This window comes from Teleopsis dalmanni, chromosome X (assembly GCF_002237135.1).
Source record: "Teleopsis dalmanni isolate 2A chromosome X, ASM223713v2, whole genome shotgun sequence".
NCBI lineage: Eukaryota > Metazoa > Arthropoda > Insecta > Diptera > Diopsidae > Teleopsis > Teleopsis dalmanni.
The window spans coordinates 75,619,571-75,642,189 of NC_051848.1; the positions used below are offsets into that span (position 1 = coordinate 75,619,571).

The 22,619-nt window shown below is 29.5% G+C and overlaps 2 protein-coding genes across 5 annotated transcripts in view; both read right to left on the reverse strand.

Annotated features, from left to right (window-relative positions):
* The window catches only part of LOC119690191 (protein numb-like), a 67,263-nt gene that overhangs the window by 43,444 nt on the left and 1,200 nt on the right, over nt 1–22,619 (reverse strand). The window contains exon 1 of one of the 3 annotated variants that reach the window (XM_038105196.1): nt 78–161. The exons of 1 other annotated variant lie outside the window; for it this stretch is intronic. The gene's annotated coding sequence lies outside the window, so the exon portion shown is untranslated. Of the gene's footprint in view, nt 1–77; nt 162–22,619 lie in introns of those variants that run through there. One more of the 3 variants, XM_038105195.1, reaches the window with a different exon arrangement.
* Nucleotides 1–22,619, reverse strand: part of LOC119690192 (protein numb-like) — a 58,390-nt gene that overhangs the window by 34,577 nt on the left and 1,194 nt on the right. Inside the window, exon 1 of one of the 2 annotated variants that reach the window (XM_038105199.1) lies at nt 78–157. The exons of the other annotated variant lie outside the window; for it this stretch is intronic. The gene's annotated coding sequence lies outside the window, so the exon portion shown is untranslated. Of the gene's footprint in view, nt 1–77; nt 158–22,619 lie in introns of those variants that run through there. 2 annotated transcript variants of the gene reach the window in all.

Genomic DNA, 22,619 nt, shown 5'->3' on the forward strand with positions numbered 1-22,619 from the left:
GTGAGTTCTTGTTGTGTGAGTTGAAAATTCGCTTATTTATTTAATAAATTACTAATTTTTTCAGCATTTTCTTATACCATTTAAAATGTACGCTTTTATGCAAGTATGTTGATCTTTGTTCTTAGTTGTGTTAATTCTCGTTGTTAGCTGGTTTATTTCTGTTTGCCGAGCGCTTTTTTGATTGCTGTTGTTATAATTTACCTGGCCACTTAGGTAATATTTGTAAAATCGATTATATATTCAATGAATACATAACTTTTAATATTAGTAACTAAAATACCAACAATTAATAACCAACTTCATAAACAACGAATCGCTTTATATTATTCACTTTTCAATTGAATGCAGTTGGTAGGTAGGTAGATAGATAGGTAGTATTTCTTCCACTGTGTTGAGTTGAATTCTGAGTTAGAGTTACAATTCAATGTGTGAGACAGATGAATCCGGTTTAAAAGAAGTTAAAATCACTTTTATCTCTCATAACATTATTATATTTTATAATTGCAATATTTTTAATTTAATTATTCTGTTATTATTAAACACTTGATTTAATTTACTTTAACTTATTTCACATATACAGCACAAATTTAACAAAACTTAAAAATATTTTTCATTAATTTAGAGTACAATATATTATTTATATATTCCGAGTAGCTGCTTTTTAATCCACTTTTTCTAAAACTTTTAGGATTACTAATGGAATTACGCACGCGTACACACTACACTTGTGAATTTTTTAAATTCAATCTCGTATTCAGTTACAATCCCCGAAACTATGATTCATTAATTAAAAATTACTCAAAGGAATCTAACTAAGGCGAATCAAAATCCCAACCGAACTAACAAAAAAAAATTATTCACCGCGGCCGATGTAAGCTTGCGAGTTGGTCCCGTTTACCCGTACTTGCCGCTTGTACGCTTTCCCAATTCGAGTTACTCTACTGTACTGTCAACCGTCGCTCAGCGTTGCAGAATTAAATTTTTTCTTCTTCTTATTATTAGTTGTTTCTCTCTTGTAGTATATCTGGACAGCTGTTGGATATGTTCACATTCTTAACAACAACAAATATAAATAAGAACGTAATATAAAAGAAATATACTAATGAAAACTACCAAACAACAACCCGTATCTACGCGATTGCAGTTGCTCTTCTAAGCACACAGATACTCACGCACACAACTAACAACGAACTTCAAGCCAAATATTAATATAAATAATTTATCTTTGAGCGCATGTTGTTTGGTTTGTGGTAGTTATTTAATGTATATTTTTTTCATTTTTTTCATTTTTTTCATTTTTTCCATTTTTTGTACTTTAGTTCTCACTACAAAACTCTTACTACCAAATCCAAATTTGAATAGAGTGGTAATATTGCTTGTATTGTTTACTTATTTTATATAAAAATAGATACGAGCATTCACAAATGGCTTGTGCATATGTGCATATGTGCAATTGTGCATGTGACATCTGAACAGTTTATATTTACAACTATTCCAGCAAACAATTTACAAACATCTGTCATTTTTTACAACCACTTTGGTTATTTGCAGAGCAAAAGATTTCAAATCCAAGCCATCAATAATGTTGAGAAGGTATCGAGAGAGAACTAAAATTTCTCAAAATATATGCACACACAAATTTTGTATGACAAAAAAAAGATTTTTTTTCCATACAATAAATTAGATAAATTCCGAAACACGATAATACGCAAAACAATAAAAGTTGCTCTTAGATAATTTTACCTGAGCTGGGAGTGAATAGATACTTCGTTTTCGAACTAACCAATGCCGTAACATTTCTGTAGATCATTCGCGCACACCTCATATCCCTACGTTTTCAGTTAATGACTACAATTTTAGTCAGAGATTTATACAACTATTAATTAAATACTTATTATTTTTACTAGATATTATTTAATATAGAATAATAATAACAAAATATTAACAATTAAAACATAAAGTCAAAATATTTAAAGTATTCGGCAACATGAAATAAGAAATATTAAATAAAATAAACAAATAAATGGTTAAATCAATTTTATGTTTTAATTTTTAATATTTTATTTATTAAAGCCTAATAAAATTAATTAATATAATAATTTTATTTTATAGTTTTGTCCCTATATTTTCAGTAAATGATTACAATTTTAAACAAAGATTTAAATAATTATTAGTGAAATAGAGTCTCGTAATTTTTACTGACATATATATAAAATAATATTAAATAAAAATAATATTTATTATTATTTTTAATATAAAAATAATGAAAAGGTTTTTCGAACAGTAGCGAAACTACAACAACAAAAATGTATATTATATTATTTTAATTAATTGAGTTCGATTCCTGGTACTTGCAATCTCAAAAAATTATTTACGAATAATACAAGAATACAAGAATTATATTCAAGATCACTGATGATGGGTATTTGGCAATACTCGAAGCAGCTGTATGGTTAGCCAAACTTTCAATTAATTAAAATAATATAAAATAAATTTTTGTTGCTGTATTTTCACTATTGTTCGAAATACCCCGTTATGAAATATACTCAGTTTCTATTAAATGTAATAGTCACTTCCGTTTGAAAAATTTGACGTTAAATTACAACTTACATAAAAATAATATAAATAATATAATAATAATATAATATAGTAATATATAATATAAAATAATAATTCTATATTATTGACATTCGATATGCTAAATTGGTTAAAAGGTTTGTCAATATAGAGAGAATTCCTATAATACAAATAGCTATAATAGCTATAATCATATCCATGATATGGATGTATCATATCCTGATTTCTTGTGATACGAGTAGTTAAATTTAAACAAAGAGACTTGTAACATAGAGCATTTGTTTTTTATTAGAGTGACCAAAAGATATATTGTATATATTATATATTCCAAAAAGCAATACTTAAATATTTTATTTTATTTATAATTTACCTATATATAAAAAAAAAGTGTTATATATAAGAAATAAAAAAATATCAGCTACAGTAGCTTTCGAGTCAGTATTAAAATAATCAATGGAACAGGCATAGTAACTTTAATTACTTAGCAACTTAATTTATATCACATATATTAGTGGCTAAAGTTGGAACCAGTGCTTAATTTCTAAACACATCTGTTTTTTTTGGAAAGATGCAGAACATAATTAAATATTGTATTAAACAAATAAACTTTATAAGCAAAAAAATTAGTTATAATAAAACTATTAAAGAACTAAATCTCATTAATTTTTATAGCATACCTTGGCTAATCCCTGATCCTAAACTGCACTGAAAAGTTAAAATTTGAATTAAATGAAAGGAATTAAATTGTTTATAGACGTGGATCAAATCTGTCGAGATATAATAAATTACTTTTATATAAACAGATACAAAAGCCCGGACAATTTTGGATTTAAATCAGTTTAGAACATATCAAACTCATATCAAAATGCTAAGAACATTGTGAATGCCTCACAGCCTAGATCTAGCTTAGATCTCTTGAGAAAGTACAATAACTTTAAAGCATCACCTTAAGGAATATATTCTAAAATCGCTGATATGTCACAAACTCTGATATTCATATCAAATGACGATGAATCGTCGTCATTTACATAATGTTTCATAATGCTTAGTAAATAATGTATAAAGTATGAATAATGATTGTATGTTTTTTAAATTATTAATAAAGAAGTAAGTAATGCTTAGAGCATCTATATTATTTAAAAAAATAAATGGTCATTTGCTACTATTTTTTAGCTCTACTGAGAAAAATTAAAGCAGCGAAGGAAAACTGTGCCGATATCGAATCTGTAATATTTTGAAGAAAAATATACTATAATAAAAGTGACGTAAACTACCAGTTTACACAGTGTGGATCAAATGAACCAAAATTGTAAAATTTGGACTCTATAGATACTAAACATTTTGGTCAACTCAGATCAATATCCAATTTCAATAAATTCATATTAATTTATTTTTAATTTTTTATTTAATTTACTTATTCAATACCTTATAATGTAAATTTTGTAATGTAATTTTATTTTACGTATAATAATTATCTAAATTTAACTGTACTCGATTGTAGATAATATAAGTAAGATTCATTTACTAAATTTTTAAGTATGTAACACTGGTTATAGAGTCTTAAAATACAGGTTGTAGAAAATCATTAAATCCATTTCTTATAAATTATTTTAGACTAGTTATAATAGTTATAATAATAGAGAAAATTTATCATTGCATTCCTATTAATTACAATTCAATAATTTATTAAGATTTTGGCAGTTGCCAACTATTACCTCTTTAAAAATCTTTAATCTCATCTAGTTTGACCTATCATCATCCACTTGATTTACTCGATCTACTGCAACAAATTATTATCTAACAGGTTGTAAACATCATTTATAAAGTGTAATTAAGTAACACATTCCAACTGTCACACTCCCGTACGAAATTCAATTCATATGAATCGCTTTACTCCACTCAAGCAAGTATTCAATGCTCATTTCTTGAAGACAACACTAAGAACCGAGAAGAGCATTCCTAAAGAAAAAAAAGCCCAAAAAGCTTAAGGCTAGGCTTAAAAATTTCTATTAAAATCCTCTGTATAAATATTTTTATAATATTTAATGTCATATTAAGTGTAACTCCTAGATCTCGTCCATGTGTATATTGATTTGAATGGAAATATAAGTTGATTAATAGAAATAGACGCAAATATTAATTGGAATCTTAAAAATCAGCACTATTTAAATAGAAAAAAGAATGCTTAAATCGGTACAATCCATACATTATGTCTATGACACACAATAAAGAACTTGTGGTAGAAAAAAGAATGCTTAAATCGGTACATTATGTCTATGACACACAATAAAGAACTTGTGGTATGTATCAAGCTAATAAATACTGCGAAATTGTGTAGCGCAAGAGAGAAAAAGATTATTCGAAAGGTTTTTGATCTAGATAATATTATATCTACCACATATAAAATTAAAACAGCGATCCTAACAATAGCAACTCATTTTGGAGTAAAACATTATTATTAATTGCTTATTTACTAGACATACATTCCAGCTGTAATCTGGTACATTACAAACAAAAAGCATTGAGAATGGAATTAATGTAAGAGCGAACATGCATTATATATATGATATAGGCAGAAAGGGGTTTCAACTTTAAAGCTTAGGCATCGACTAGAAGAAGCAAAAGAGATAAATTACGTCAAAATATGTTTGTTTGATTTGCTTGGCAGACTAAATAATTACTTAAGATAACACATTTTATGAAGGTAAATTTTACCTGTGCTCTTTTTTTTTTTGTTAGAGCAGACGGATTTTAAAAATTCCAACAACGGAAACAATTTACCGATAAAAAGTTAATCCTCAGTAAAATAAAAGCTTCTAACCATCTCTCTGAGTAATTTATGAATTTATGATATGTGTAATATCTGATGATAATATCACAACAAACACATAAAACACCTCGTAATTCAAATTTCTTTATGATTAATACGATTTGTATATATAAAATTTCAGTAGAAAATATTTGATAGAAACTGAATCAAATAATTTCGCAGTATCAAAAATATTCACAATGCTGAACTGAATATTTTTCCATACCAAAATATAATCCCAATTACAAATACAATAGGTGCTTGGTTATATATATGCTCGAGTATATCTAAAAGTGCCACAAAGAAAACCCATTTATGTTACTAGGAAATAAACACATCTCGTTTTTTTATGTGTACATCATTAATATGTTACTTATTTTAATATTTAAGTAAGCTTTCGTTTTGTTTTCAATTACAGATAAAGAGTATTCAGGCCATGAATTGGGTTCATCAGTTCAAGTAGTAGTTATATTGATAAATGCACTAAGCCATCGCCTGTAGACATAGAATCAATTAATGGAAACATATTTGTGAGTATTGCCTTTTTATATCACATCTTTGATTTAGCCTATAAATCAAAATATTTATATTTTATGTAATTATATTTATATAACATATTTATTATTATATATTATATTTATGATAATCTATTAAATTATAGTAAATTATAGATTGTCTTTATTGATTTCCATATACTTCTTTTTTCCTGTTTAAATTAGGGAATTTCAAAATATTTGTTTAAATGATTTTACAGGTTGATTTTGAGAAAAAACCCTTTGTTATAAGGAAAGACGGGATATCTGAACCAAATGCGGTTCTAATGAGGTGGTAATGTGCAACACATGATCCATCCGGATTCACTCAGTCTTTTTCACGCAATACCTAGTGCCAACCTTCCTGCATTGAACCCTGATCACCTGAGCAACTCGACCCAACCCCAATGGGACTCCCAGTTAGGTCGGCAAACGGCACAGGTAGACCAACGTAAGTAAGTTTAGATCACGTTGTTGTACGGCGGTGAGGGAGAAGCTCATTCCAATCCAACGGCGGCGCTAGCAATGCTAGTTGGATTACTTAACCTGCACTGTATAATGCAGGTAACATGATCAGCTAAAACAAAATATATATTTATTTATATATTTAAATTCTCCCAAGAAAAAAATAAACTACCCTATGTTCCGCCAAGAGCGACTTTATATTAGCGAGCGAATTTATATTATATAACTATGTGTACATTTTTTGCATTGTAAATTAAACTCAACCCCGACAAGATCTCTGCTACAGCCTTTCTAAGCCAGCAGCGAGATCGCCCCAGAGGCTTTGTGATCTCTAGCATTAAGCTAAGGCTCAACCGTTCTGCCATTCTACCGTTCATTGTCGTTTCTTCAAAACATAATTTCTTCCCTCACGTTGATAACACCATCCGCAACGCCCGATTTAGGCACATTCAGCTCAAAAATTCTCTTCGAAGGCACAACCAGCTTAGCTGCAAAGTTAAGCTACTTTGCCTTCTTTATCCCCAATACCCTCCCTGAAGACTTTATTGAAGCCTTATGCCACAAACTTTTCCAATACTTGTCCCACAACTTCGATAGGTAGGACCGTAATCTCTACACCATTCCCCTTTACAACCGCGGCTTTCGTGACCCTAGTCACAAAGTTTATCGCTAGTCTGACCCGCGCCTCAATTTTTTTAATTTAACCTGTTATTATTTGAGATTCATTGAATACTGGACATAAAAACTTTAAGTATCACCTCAAAAAAATAACTCCTGTTGAGGAAACACTTGTAGACTATTTCTAGAAGAAAAGCGGACAGTGGTGCATATATTGTGCCAATGTTCAGCACTGGCAAGCAAGAGGATGACTGTCTTGAGACACTACTGGTTTGGTGTTGTCTTGGCAGTTAACCTCAAGCAAACTGAGCTGTTTGCAATAACAAGAGATGTAGTTATGCAAAAGGTAACCACTTTACCTTTAACGCAATACTGACATCTGAGAATCGATGGACGATAAAGGAACTAATTGCCCATTGTATTAATGTTTAAAACTAACTATATATCAACCGAAAGCGAAGAAATTATTTTAAACTTTAAGCGAATAAAAATAAGATTATACCGAACTCATCATATCACTGAAACTATTTACAATGGAAAATCTCAGATAGGTGGACCAACGATAAGTATGGAAAATCGATGTGCAAAGTAGATCTCACGCTTTTTCTCAGCCTTCATGCACCATAATTATTTGATCGCAAACTGAACTTTCTGTTGTTATTATCTATAGTACAAACACCTAATGAGTTAGCATCCATTTAATACGGTTTCCAAAACCACCTGGTCGTTTCAAATTTAAGAAAGGGACACTTTGGTATTGATTATATTAAAATATTATTTTGAAAAAGTTCTAAATAGAAATCGAATTATGGATAATTTTATAAAGAACTACTTTAAAAATATGATGCTTTAACTCGAACACAAATTTATGAAGTTAAATGGAAGAAATTGAAAACATTTTGTGAATGAACTGAGCTCACAAAATACTACACAATGTACGTCACTGTTTATATTGTGAGCCTAATAACAAGAAATCAGTAATTTGTGACTGAAGACTTCTTTATTGTTTTTTTAATTATTCTCCTTTACCATCTACACATTTCTGTATGTGTGTAGACAATTTTATTCTGCTTAAGGCACGTTTCTTGATTTTTGAGGACGATGCAAATCGTCGCCTATACATCGATATCGATATCGTTGTTTTCGATATCCGCAAACAAAAAGACATTATTGGGTGCTTTATCAGAAATGCAGATGATGCATTCATTCGATGTTTTGCGTGTTAAGAAAGTCACTTGACCATGAACTCGCATTGTCGTGATAAAGTGATATCCACTTTTAACAGTTGGTTTACCTAGAAATAATCGTTTAGCATTTATAATTGAACGTTCAACATTTCTCTTATATTGCGACACAATATTAACATCTAAGGATACCTTTTGATGAGTATGCAATATGAGTATGAGTGTAATTCATATGTTATGATCATCGGAACTAACGATCTCTTATACGATACTTTCTTTTAGGTTAAACCAAATTTTTATTTATCACAGGCTATTTCTTCGGCGATTACTGTTTTCTAAAAATATCAATAACGCCATATATTATTTACTGTTATCACATTAGTCTTTATGAAAATTATCTAACAATCTTATACCGTGCGGATCCCAAGATTTGAAGATCACTTGCTTAGTTGCTTCTCTTTGCTCCGTCAGCTAACACTTTATTTACAGCGTATGGTGATTAATGCAGATTTCAACTAAAACTACAAGCTAAGTCAAAAAATTAAACCCTTTTTGCTAAAAGTTCTGCTACAAATTTAAACAATCCTACAAATAATCATCTAAATATTTTTTAGTCACCAAATATTCCTGCAAAGAAATGGTTACACTTGTTAATATCTTCAAGCACAGCTATCTCTTAGAACTTCTCTTCATTAAAAAATGATATTTTGATTTTTTTTGACGTAAAGTGTCATTGGTGTCTCTACAGCCACGAATTTAAGCCAAATAGCGTAGCTTTAGCACTTTACAACACATAGAGTTTACCTAGTATATTCTTCGATCAAAAACATGAAAATGTTCTTTTACAAAAATAGTGCAGTAGAGATCCTTGCATAAGAAATACCAGGTTGTAAAATATTGTAGTATAAAAAATATTCGGTATAATTCTATTCACTTGACTTTGAAGTGCATCAAGTTAGCTCTATTTGGATATATCTGCATGTTACCGAAACAGTCGAGGAATTTATGGCTTAAGTTCAAGAAGTCTATCATGTAATCAATCATGGCATTGTTAAGCAAATAAAATCAACTATAAAACTTTTTCAAATAAATCAAATAACGCTCAATGTATGTGAAAAATTTTTAATAGACCGAATTTTCATCTAAGACTTTCTGTCGATATATATAGAACGAAAAACAATCATTTTTAAGGCTCAAGATAAGAGGTACTCAAAAGTGGATGGTGTGAAAAAGAATTTATCAATTATTTATGTCGACATTTGCAATAACTTCTTGTTAACGTGAAATGGATTTAAATAGGGAAATATAAAAGAAATTTTTTGCTTTCAATCCAATATAGTATCTCAAATCTTTTAGCTCTTTTAGCTATATTAATACATTGACAAATGATGATATAAAATAATAATTCCAATCACCAAAAATCGAATACCAATTTCGGACACTTAGCTAAATCGACGCCAAATATTTAAGACACTATGGCAATACCTTATATTTGGCTCAATCAAAGTGATGTCAAAGTGGTCTCAAATTGGTTAGAGAAAAGCTATACAAATAATAATTGATAGGTTTGAAAAGAACTATGACCAAAAACTTCTAGAGTATGTGACCATACGCGAAACAGTAGTTTTAAATTAAGCAGCATATCACTGTATAGACTGAAATCTATTTCAGTAATAACGAATTTTCATATCATTCGCGATATAGTCCAGACCTTCCCACTACCATTATAGGAGCCATTCCATTATAGGAAATTATTTCATTACTTTTCTCGTTTCATTACAGGGTGCCTAAATAGTTGTTTCTAATTTAATTGACATATTTGAAAGTCAACTTTTTATGACATGTCTTCGACTTTCTAAGAATCATAGTATCGTGAGTATCATGTCCATATTTCAGTGTTGCTGATTTTGATTGATGCTTTCGCAGAACAGTTGAAACCTGCTAAGTTGATTAGATGCATATTGTGTTGTTGTTGCTTGCAATGCAAATTAAAAAACTGAGAGAGAAAAAAACAAAAGAAGTGAAAGCGGAGGCTGTCTGTGCCTCGTCATTCAGTCAAAGCGCTGTTTTAAGTTTCCTTTAAAATTCAGACACAACCAAAACATAATAGTAAAAATACGAAACTGACAAACTGATATAACACTTTGCATAACATGCATTTTCATCATAGCCCGAAAGAGACACTCTACATAGTTAATATTGCTCTTAGCAGAAAACTAAGTAAGGTGTTTGGTGCTTTTGAGAGAACTGACTTTAACATAAGACAGGATCCTTAAAATTAGTCATTTCTTTTGATGAGATTCAACCTTACTATTTTACTTTTAATGTAATTAAACGACAACACCATAGTTAAAATCGGTCTGATGATAGACGTTAGATTATTTCAAGTTCCAACCTTTCATATGTATGGACAAAAGAGAAGGTGATAATGTTTTTTATTAAAATCAGCATATCTGTTTTTGATGGGTAACTGTTTCAACCACAGTTCAATTAAGACATATTTACACCGATGCATCAGTCCTAACATTGTGTAGTATAGAATTTTCTTGGAACACAAACAGCAATATAGTCGCAAAATAGTCATAGACTAAAACCTTACATCTCTCACATTTTTCTTTACATGACAATTTCTTTACATGCTTTCCTTAAAAAAATGTGCAAAGCAAGCTTTCCTATATTTCATTCGGTTTTCTTATATTTCATTCGGTTATAGTTAATGGTTAATGGTATAATATTACTTAATTACCATAGCACAGCTAAATCTGGCTTTACGATGGAATTGAAGAATGAAAAGAGTTACTATACATAATTCAATCACACAGGTATAGTTTAACACTGAGTTTACACTTAAAAATTAGCGAGCCTCAATTAACGATAATTGCACAATTTGCAACTCATACATAGATTTTAATAAAAACATTTAAAAGTTCACCTTAGCTTAAAAGACTAAATAACTAAATAAATAAATAATATATTATGTAAAATTAAATTTAACCAAAAAGTATACTGATTCAATTTTAGTTTGAAATTTGCGTTGTAGAGTGTTCCTCCATAATATATGTACATTAAATGTTTACACTTGCATAGCTGATAGTCTTACTGGTAAATAGCAAGGCAGCATTATCCTAATTGAAAGCAATTATTACTTAATTGTGTTATTTTGACAAAATCATATTTTTTTGTCAAACATTTTTATTTTACTATGGGGATCTTTTGCTAATAAGTGCAGTGTACATTAAAAGTGTAGCAAAGAGCATTTATCACACTAAGTTTCTGTGAGACTAAATACATATGTGACGAATGTTTGACTTTCAAAACGCTGGATGTTCGTTTAAATAATCGTATTATTATTATTAAAGTGTATTTATAACAATACCTGAGCACTTCAGTAATAACTCCAGCTACTGGGACGGATAGACGGAATAGTAACTATGATAAGAACGTTATCAACCCCTCATCTCATTAAATTTTTCTATGATGCCGAGGTATTACATGTTTGACTTATTATCTTTCCAATTTACAAAAAACTTGTTCATTTCAAACAAAAAATAAACAATATTATTAAAAAAATAACATTAAAACTTATTTATTTTTGCACTTTCAATATAAATGATTTGTTTTATTTTATTTGTAATCTGTTTTGACAGAATGCAATCATAGAAATCAAAGTGACTGTGTTACTTATCACTTATATGTCGTGTTTTTGTAAAAGGTGTGATACTTTTAGTTGAAAAAAAACAATTACAATTTTAGAAAGTGTGTTAAATATTTTTTATTGGATAGATAATTTTAAAGCATTGATGACGATATACGGTTTTAATTGGTTAACCGTTAAGGAAACATTAAAAACACTATTTAGAATCTTCAATTTCTCTAACTAAATCTCTCGAATGGCGTACGCAATATTTGCCTGCAAGTCTGGAATTGTTTCTGCTTTGTCCAACATATATGTTACTTTTACAAAAAATATCCTCTACTAACGGTGAATCACACGATCTATATTCCATCATTTAACACTTGCTTTAATGAAATGTTAATTTTTTTTCATGATATAATCTCTTCAGAATATCTTCCCCAAAAACAACCGGGGTAGTCTTTGTGCATGGCTCTATTTCTGGCACCAAAGTCACATTACGATTTTATTTTTATTTTAATTAAATATGGTAAATTACTCCCAACAGTCCGTAAACTACACAAAACAGTTTATTTTTTAGGCTTTGCCGATAGCTGATAGCTGACTGTGAAAACTGTGAAAAGTAAAATAGCTGTTCTCATAGCCGTATGGTGTAGCACTATCTAAAATAAATGAAAAGCGAACAGATCTTTTTAAAAATACACATTTTTACGAGAGTGTCTTTTGGCAAATTAGTAAGACAAGATTACTGCTTTATGCCATCAAAATTTCATAACGCCTGGACAAATATTATAGGAGTTATTGCGTTATTGCTGAATTTTTACGGGTTATTAGCGACAGACATATCGGCATTCAATATCATAAAATGTACCAAACCCAACGTCTTTATTTACGGAACTACAATACTAATAGAATAAAAAGGCAAAAAGCTTTATTGAGATTTTACACATAAAAGGTACGAAGAGATTTCAATATCACGAAATATGATTTTTATATTTTATAGATAATAATAGGATGCCAAATCTAGAAACAGGTCGCTAAATATTGGTTAATATCAGAATGAAATATTGATTTTTCTCAAATATACAGTACAAATTATATTATATTAGATATACATACGTGGACATTGTCTCTTTTGAGTTCAAACAGATGTTCATTAGATGAACATTAGTCCAGTAATATTGACAATCCTCTCATAATTGAAACTGGGTCACTCTTAACACATTTGTTGATTTGAAGAGTCGTCTAACCCTAACTTTACATTGTAAACATGTAGTTTGAAGATTTCACAAGTTAAGTATAATGGATTAAACAAGGTTAACTAAAAAAAATGGATAATTTTATCTTCATCAGGTGTTTCAAAATTTTATTGGATTTCAAATGTTCAAATGCCTATTATACCAGTACCTATACCAGTCATTTCTATGAGAAAGAATTATTAAACTTCTTTAAAATCTTGGATAGTTAAAAAAACAAATTTTGTGTCAAATATTATTCGCCTTTGTAGAACTAAAAATACAGCCATGGTTGGACCACTTTTTTTCGAGCTAATATATATTGTTAAATGGTCACAAATATTTATCAGCACAACAAAATAATTAAACCCCTTTCCGAATAATGTTACGCTTTGCAACGTTTATTGTCATAACTGATAATAAAGCAATATAAAAAACAGTAGCGGTGCGTGTTTCTGGAACGCCCGAAAAGAAAATAATTATTTAAATAAAAAAGTAAAGAACAAATGTCCAACAATTTCGGTGTCATTTGACCGTGACATTCGACCATTGTTGTTTCCGTGTTGCATAGCCATGGGTTGAAAAGAAAAAATACATAAAAAATAATGCGAAAAGAGTTTAATTAAGACTCAGCAAAACAAATAAATTTTAGTTCAAGTCGTTCAATCTTTAGTCAAATGTCAGTAAAACCTAACAAAATAGACAATGAATCAGTTCTATATAATCAGTTCGAAATGAAATAACCTCGAGCAAGGAACAAATATCTTGTACAAAATTTCGTTAAATTTTATTTTAATTTCTAAAAAATGGACTTAAAACACAATCTAAAAGGACGTTTATAATAAACGGAAGTCAACCACTTATATCCATATCATTGATAAACTGGTCCTTGTGGACGACCTCTACCGCGTTTTCCACTAGCAGGTATGGAAGTGGAAAACTTTCTTACTAGCCGAAGCATTTTCTTCCATTTGTACGACATGAGGTAGCAAACGAGTTTTTATGCGTTTAACTGTGTCAATTTCACGATATTGCTGATGCAGCTCATTGTTTCATCTAATACGATACTCGTTGCCAAACAGTAAGAGAGTATAGATCTTCCAAAGAATTGTTCAGAATTACGATTATTTACATTACTTCGTGATCCGGATCGCTCAGTTTGATGACAACTCTATTTTTTAGTTAACGACTATCCAAAGATTAAACTAACATTCTAGATCCGACAAATTCAGTATCTAAATAATAAAATCCTTCATTCATTCATTTTCTTCGTTTCCACTCCTGGGAATATGGTTTAAATATTCACTAATAACTGAACAGAATTTTTTTCTATATTGCTTTAAAGGCGGTTCTGACTATTCACAAGAAATCTCTTGCAAAAAGCAAACCAGAAAGAATTATTTTATGATCTTTCTCTTGAATAACTAGAATGAAATATATTTTGGCTTTAAATTTAATAAGGATAATACTGCAGTGACTATATTAGTAAATTAAAACAAAAAGCAACAGACTATACCAAAAACATAAAATTTATAAAAGATTGTAAGCATTAGCATACTTGTAGGCACCCAAGTATTGTTAGGTGTTAACTGATATATTGCCTTTCATCTGCTTTGTCTTTACCCAGCTCATGCACGACGGGTTCTCAATACTTTAGCGGCCCTTTTGTTTGAGGATCATGATCAATTTCTAGACCTTCAACTAAACAGCATTTTAAGCTTCGTCAAAGGTTCCATGTGGTATCTTTTAATTGAATAGTCGTTTTAACGCAAAACTGGTGTCATTATATCTCATGTCATTATATACATGTGATTAATTAACAAAAGGTCAGAATGGAAATGATCTCAAGCTTTCATGTTAAATTGTAAAAAATCAGTTGATTTATTTACAATAAGCTCATTCATGTGAGACCTCTTTATAAGGTAAAATATCCTTATCAACAGCCTTAATGAGCCAAACTACCTAAATGAGATAGTGAAAACATGATATTAAAGCGTTTCTTCACTAAAAGAACACCGTTTTCTTGTGTACTGATCTCATGTATGTAATGTAAGGATATTTAAGACTTTAAGAGCCCCCTTTCATGAGGATCTTGATCAATTACAAGGCCTGATATTAAACAGCATTTTATGCTTCTCTACACGTTCTAGGTAGTTTTAAACCCTGAGTTAATCCTATATATACAGTAACACAATGGGCCACTAGACCTAAGTGGATCGCCGGTATAACCTAACCTAATGTAAGAATAAGTTACCGAACATCTCTGAAAAATAAACTAATACTGTTTAAATTAAATTTCCACTTTATAACATCAACTTTAATATTTAATTTAACTATAAAAACATTCTTAATATAATATATTTCTCTGAGCAACTCTTATCGGAAGAGTGGTTTTTCATATTTTATATTCTTAAATTCAGAATGGTACACAAGGTTTATCGTTTCAAAATGTTTAATGGAGATTTTTAAGTCAAAGAAACGAAAAAAACTTTGTATAAGAGAGGGATAAATATTTGTCAAGATACAGGTTGTCAAACGGAAGACGTCTTGCAAAATTAAATCAGTAAAAAAGTATATCAAAATTTTTGACTTAAGATTAAACTGAAGTCATAAACCAATTTTGAGTCTTTTAAAAAATCTTTCATTTTTCATCTAATACATATATACTACAGAGAGTTTAGAAATAAGAGTATATATTTCAAAATTGATTTTTTTTTTTGAAATTTTTAATGTTTTTTTCAGAAAACCTCAAGAAATATATATCAAAATATTTAGTATTTTTTTTTTGTGTTTAAATCTCTTACAAGCTTAAAATCACATTTAGTCAAAGAATTCTATAACTATGATATACTATTTTTCCATATTTGGGTCATGAAGTCGTCTACGTATTATCTTTTTCGATAAAATGCAAACATATTTTTAGTATTTAACAGTGTTATTCCTAGTCTCGAGAATGTTCTCATCATAATTATGAGTTAAATATTTGTTTATTGATTAATTAATGGTCACTAAGTGTTTATAATACATTAGACAAATGATGTGCTATGTCATTCGTTTTTGGCGTCAAACACAAGCATTTATTGTTTCCCGACATGATATTATTAAAACAATTTCCGTGAAAAGGAATCCGAATTCAATTATTCGGATTAGTTAATCACGTTTCACTACCAACTGGTAAAATATTTCGAAACTTTTCATTTTAAGTCCACGTTTATTTTCGCGGTTAAAAACAATTTAGTTTTCAAAAAAATCTCTAAAAAAAATCATTTCTGCACCAATATATGTGGTATCTTAATGTTCATGAAACTTATTGAAACATATGGTAAAATATTAATTAAATACTTTGGAATCAAAAAATGTATTCCATTTAATATAATGCCTCATATATATCAATGCCAACCACTTCAAAACCTATAAACTCTTACTCATATACAGAAAACATTTGGGGCCGATCACAGACTTAAATCACGCATTAGTCATCTACTTTGCTGATTCAATATATACTTAAATCAGTTTTAAAACTTCAGTTATGACTATAAAACTTATGCCTATAGTAAACTATTTGCTAATCTAATGCCACACCACGTAAGAACAGTTGTTATTTGTTTAGTAAGTATAAATAAGAAAATAGGAAAATAGCAGTTGAATACGCAGAATTCGAATAAGTGAATGCTTGAATCTAAAAGGAAGTGTTCTAAAGAGTAAAAAATTTGGAATAATTTAAATTTCCAAATTTCAAGCCATATTTTATTTAAAAGTGAATAGACCAAATTAAGTAAGCATAAATGTGTGAATAACAATCAAAAAAATAGATTTCGAATAAGTGAATGCTTAAATCTAAAAGGAAGTATTCTGAATGTATAAGAAGTTTGGAACACTTTAAATTTCCAAATTTTAAGCCATATATTATTTAAAAGTGCATAAACCAAATTAACGACTTTAAATATATATAAATCACAGAAAAATATATAAGTATTATAGTGACTACAAGTCCAAAATGAACAATATTAACAACAAAAACTGTTTTCTTAGAGTTACGACGATATTTTAAAGTTTTTCTCATCACCAGCAATAAAATGATTGAATATTGAAGAGAATAATCACTGTCAAGACAGTATTTATACTGTCGACATATTATTTAAACTTTTATATATATACATATATATCAAAATTTGAATTTCTGAGTATTAATTAGGAATAGTTAAGTATTCGTAAAATTTTTATGTTTCCTAAAAGTAAGATTTCCTAAACATTTCGAATATGATAAAATACTCTTGATTAAATAAATGTGTTACTTGTGTTGGTGATCCATTAAAATACATTAGTGATTGTTTAATTAGTAGAATACTGATCTGATTCAAGCAAATCCACAAACTGATGGGTGATTAGATAATCCGGGGACTTCTGACTAAAAGATAAATCAGTTTTAATAGTAAACTCTAGATGCTTAGTGCTTTACGATTTTGATATAACCTACTAGTATAGGTACATAAGTAAATTTGTATAGCACCAAGACAATGCACGAGTAGAAATGTGCGTAATCGTCTCTATGAACGCTTAAAAAATAATGATGAAGGAAGGGATTTACACATATGTTAAGGAGCTTATGTTAAGGAGCTATACAAACTATTCTACCAAACAAAAGTCAAAATAAAATATGTTTTACTATATTACTGACTAGCCATGTTACCTACGCAAGTGTTGCCAGATTAACTACAGCATAAAATCGGTTTACCAAAAACAATTTACATATATGTATATATATATAAATACTCACAATTTACCTGCTTACCCAAGCCTTTACACAATATTTCTAAAACTCAAATTTAGTTTTGAAATGTACGTGTAGGCTTTACTTGAGATTTTGAGGTGAATTTTATACTTTTTAATAAACTTTTCATATAAAGATAAATCAACTATTTGCGTAATTGGATTTGCATGTAATGGAACTTGGGGATTGGTTTGTTTCTCCTATTTTATCTTTGCTTAATGTTCGTGTAGAAGAATTAAATAATTTATTTACAACATTTGATAGTACTATTATACGCTTTATGTTATTTTAATACACTTTTAAGGTTTCTAAATCAAATTAAGTGGAAAAACCAGAGAGTGTATGCGAACCTAATTGCTATTAACATCAGAATAGTAGCAAAAAAATGTTTGCTACTACTAAAATATTTTAGAGCTAAGGTATGTACATACCATTGGAGCAATAAAATCAAATTTCACAAGTGTTGTAAACGTAAAAGAATTTACAAATTTCTCAAGCCAAAATTAAGCTATTTTTCAGTAGCTTTTTCTCTATTATACCCGTTACCAGTACTTATCTTAACTTGTTAAGGGTCCACCTCCTCAGAAGATACGCTTTTACTGCAGTTAATACTTCCCTATAAGGCACATCATGATGTGGTGTATTATAAGACAAGCAAGAAAATGAGAAATTTGGACCATATAGATATCGCTGGTGTGATTCAGAATATTAAATCATGTTAAATTTTTATATACTATATTGAAAAAGAAATGCAGCAAATTATTTGCTAATCATTTTATATTTAATGATTCTTATTATTCCATTTTGAACTATATACATTATTCATCTATCAGAACGCTTCGTAAAATTTAATAAATATGTAATAATTTTGATTTCGAAAATGAGCAAATTATACAAAATTGTAAACGCAACTGACTGACATGCGACATCGCAGGTAATTGCGACAATGCCGCCGATTGCTATGAGCGGCTTCAATGTCTGTAAAAACCTCTTTTTTAAATTAAGTTGCAAAAAAAATTTAATATACATATTTATTATAAATAATATAATTCAAAATTATTATATTCTCATCTTTTTTTATAATATTATTGTTTGATTATACTGTGAAAATCAAACTGTAACTGCTTATGAAGCTCAAAAAATGTTGTTCTATTAATACAGTGGCTCACAGCTTATTTGATGCAAGCAAAAATTTTTTGAAAAATGTTGTTTATTTCAAAATATTTTGCAAAATTAAAAAAACAAAGTATGCAGAGTTATTGTTTATAGTGTGTTTATTCATTTTCAAAAAAAAAAACCTAAAAATCTTCTTCCATTCCTTAGTAATGCATCAAAAACCAAAACCAAATGAAAAATTCATGTCACAGCTTAAATGATGCAGTTAAGAATACCGTTATTTTTGTCGCCAGATTACACAGAAATTAAAATATTTTTATTCTGCGATCATTTGTAATCTAATTTTTGAGCGAAAATAATATAAAAATTAAAGTGAGTGCATTTTGTTAACCATAGGACGGCGCACATCAATTGAAAAGCGTGAGTTAGTGTTGGAGTACTTTAAAAAGGGAATTCCCCAGCGTAAAATTGGTGAAATGGTAAATATAAGCTCTTCAACAGTTCAACACATAATTGAACGCCTCGTACATGAAAATCGCATAGAAAATAAGGAACGAAAGGCTCCCAATAAAATTTTTACAGAAAAAGAATCGAGGTATTTGGTAAACCAAACTCGAAAAAATCCAACAATTAGCGCTCCAAAGTTGACAGACATGGCCAAAATAGATTTTGGAAAAATTTGTCATCCTGAAACCGTCCGCAGAATATTGAGAGAATCAAATTTCAATGGAAGAATAGCTGTAAAGAAACCTTTCGTATGTGCAAAAAATAGAATTAAAAGGTTGCAGTTTGCACGAGAGCATTTAAATAAGAGTCCAGCATTTTGGCGAAATGTACTTTTTGCAGACGAAGTCAAAATAAACTTATTTGGATCAGATGGAAGATCTTATGTACGGCGCGAAGTCAATTCTGAGCTCAAAATACAAAATTTACGTGCTACCGTAAAACACGGAGGTGGTAATGTTATGGTTTGGGCATGTATGTCATCAAATGGAGTAGGAAATTTGGTCTTCATCGAAGAATCTATGAATAAAAATATTTACTTAAAGCTTCTTCAAGAAAATTTGATTCAAAGTGCAACGAAATTGCAGATTGCAGATGATTTTCGCTTTTGCCAAGACAACGACCCTAAGCACAAGTCAGCATTAGTACAAACGTAGTTGATATGGCAATGTCCACACATTGTCCAAACTCCTGCACAATCACCAGACTTGAACGTTATTGAAAATTTGTGGTCCGTTTTGAAGACAAATATCAGAAAACATGACATCCGCAACAAATTTGACTTAAGAAACGCTTTACAGCAAGAGTGGAGTAAAATTAGTCCAGATTATACCAAAAAACTGGTTGATTCCATGCCAAAAAGGCTTCATGCTGTTATTACTACTAAGGGATATCCAACAAAGTACTAAGTACTTAGAATTAGTCCGGAAGTTTGTAAAAATATTAGTTTTTTTGATGTTGCATCATTTAAGCTGTGACATGAATTTTTCATTTGGTTTTGGTTTTTGATGCATTACTAAGGAATGGAAGAAGATTTTTGGGTTTTTTTTTTTGAAAATGAATAAACACACTATAAACAATAACTCTGCATACTTTGTTTTTTTAATTTTGCAAAATATTTTGAAATAAACAACATTTTTCAAAAAATTTTTGCTTGCATCAAATAAGCTGTGAGCCACTGTATATTGTGCACTGCCCCTACTCATCTACGAGAAGTTGCAAGATTCTATGATTTGTTGCAGAGTATACAGTTTGACAGTCATAGAATGTGCTCACAATATTGCTGCGTTTGACGCTTTAAAATCGCTTAAAAATCGCAGCTCAGGGTTCCAAAAACTCTAAATTTGACGATTGTGAATAATTTTTGAGGAAATACATTGTGGTTCGTACTTAATTTTCTAAGTACGAAGTACCTGCCTAAACGTATTTAAGCGTTAAAGGCTTGCGCACGACTATTAAAAGACAACCAGTTGCTACCAAAGTGTAGAAACTTTCAGAACTGTAAGTATAACCCACCGTTTTTGATTATTTTAGTAACCAAACGTTTTTAATTTTCTCCCACACAAATTTTCTCGATTTCTCGATTAAAAACTGATTTCGAATTAAGAAAAAATGTGAATTGCACTTAAGCCAAATGTAGATTAAAGAATCTATTAATTTCTAAGAAAATTTTGTAGATTTTAACTAAACAAATGCGAATAAAAAATTTTTGTTTCTTACTCTGTCAGTGGCGTAACTACATTTTTTAGGCCCATAAACAAATTCTAACTAAGGACCTCCTACTAACATCTTTTTATACCCTTTACACGAAAAAGTGCAGAAAGGGTATATTAGGCTTGTCAAGATTTTCGTAACGAATTAAAGGAAAAGTCGAAAATACCATAAAGTATATATCAGTATAAGTATATACATATATACTTTTTCAATTCAACCTACTCTCTCAGCTTTTGTACTCTTCGAATGAAACTTTACACACATACTTTCTGGGAGCGGAACCTGTTCACTATTTGATGTGATTGAAATCGGCCTACTAATTTTTATAGATGTATGTATTTTTATTTTTCCTGACAAATTTTTCCAATCCCGAAATCCAGAACACCCTTGATTTGTTTGATTAGCAAATAACCAGCATGGCTCACAATATACTGAATCCAATTACTTTGAACAGTATAACTAAAGTCGGGGCAATGTTCCATATTTTGTTTTTAAATTATAATACGAAGTATTGAAACTTCTATTTTCTTGTATAGGATCCTTGGGAAATGGCCCTTGTAATTTTTGGTGATCGAAAGAATTATTAATTAATAAGCGTTTAATATCATCAGTGATTTTGACATTAATATAGTACCCAATATCAGTGGATTTGCTTATTGTTTCATCAATTATTTTGAAGACTGTTTCAGTATTTGAATAATGTGTCAATTTATTCTGTGTATCACAATTAGCAAAGACATCATTTAAATCGTTTACTTCTTCACTTTTATTTTCATTTATTTTTAGAAAATTGTCTGGTTTTGGTAATTTCTTTAATGTCTCGTTCGTTTTGCTCTTTTCTTTTCTTGGGTCCACTGAAATGTCAACACAAATGCAACCTTGTTCAAAAACCAAAATTTTTGTTACTCTAACAAAAAACGTTTCGTCCTTCTTTCGAGAATTTATTAAAAATAAATATAATGTATAATGTAAATTTATAATGGGGCCCCCTAAATTCGGGGGCCCGAAAGCGTTGCTTCCAGTCGCTTTTCTCTAGCTACGCCACTGTACTCTGTAAAATAATATACGTATAAACAGAAGCATACACAAATATATTTCTGGATATATATCTTTGAGTTGTTAATTATATTTTGAGGTCTTAAAGACAAAAATGAAATCTTTCGAAATAATGATAAGTCTAAATATTTTAACTTTCGCTTTATGGAAAGTAAACTGTAACCAACCTGAATAGGGCACAAAACTCCCATTCCCATATAATTCAGAATAGCAAAATAGGGAAAAGAAAAAAACTCCCATTCCCATGCGATTCAGAGTAGACACCTATATTTTGCATTTTATCGAGAATTAACTGTACATCCAAATTTTAATCTCTCGTTTAATCCAGAGTAAACTGTATAATCAAATTTTTTTTTAAACTTTAGAGTATAGCTTTGAGTGCAACTGACTGACAGGCAAAGATA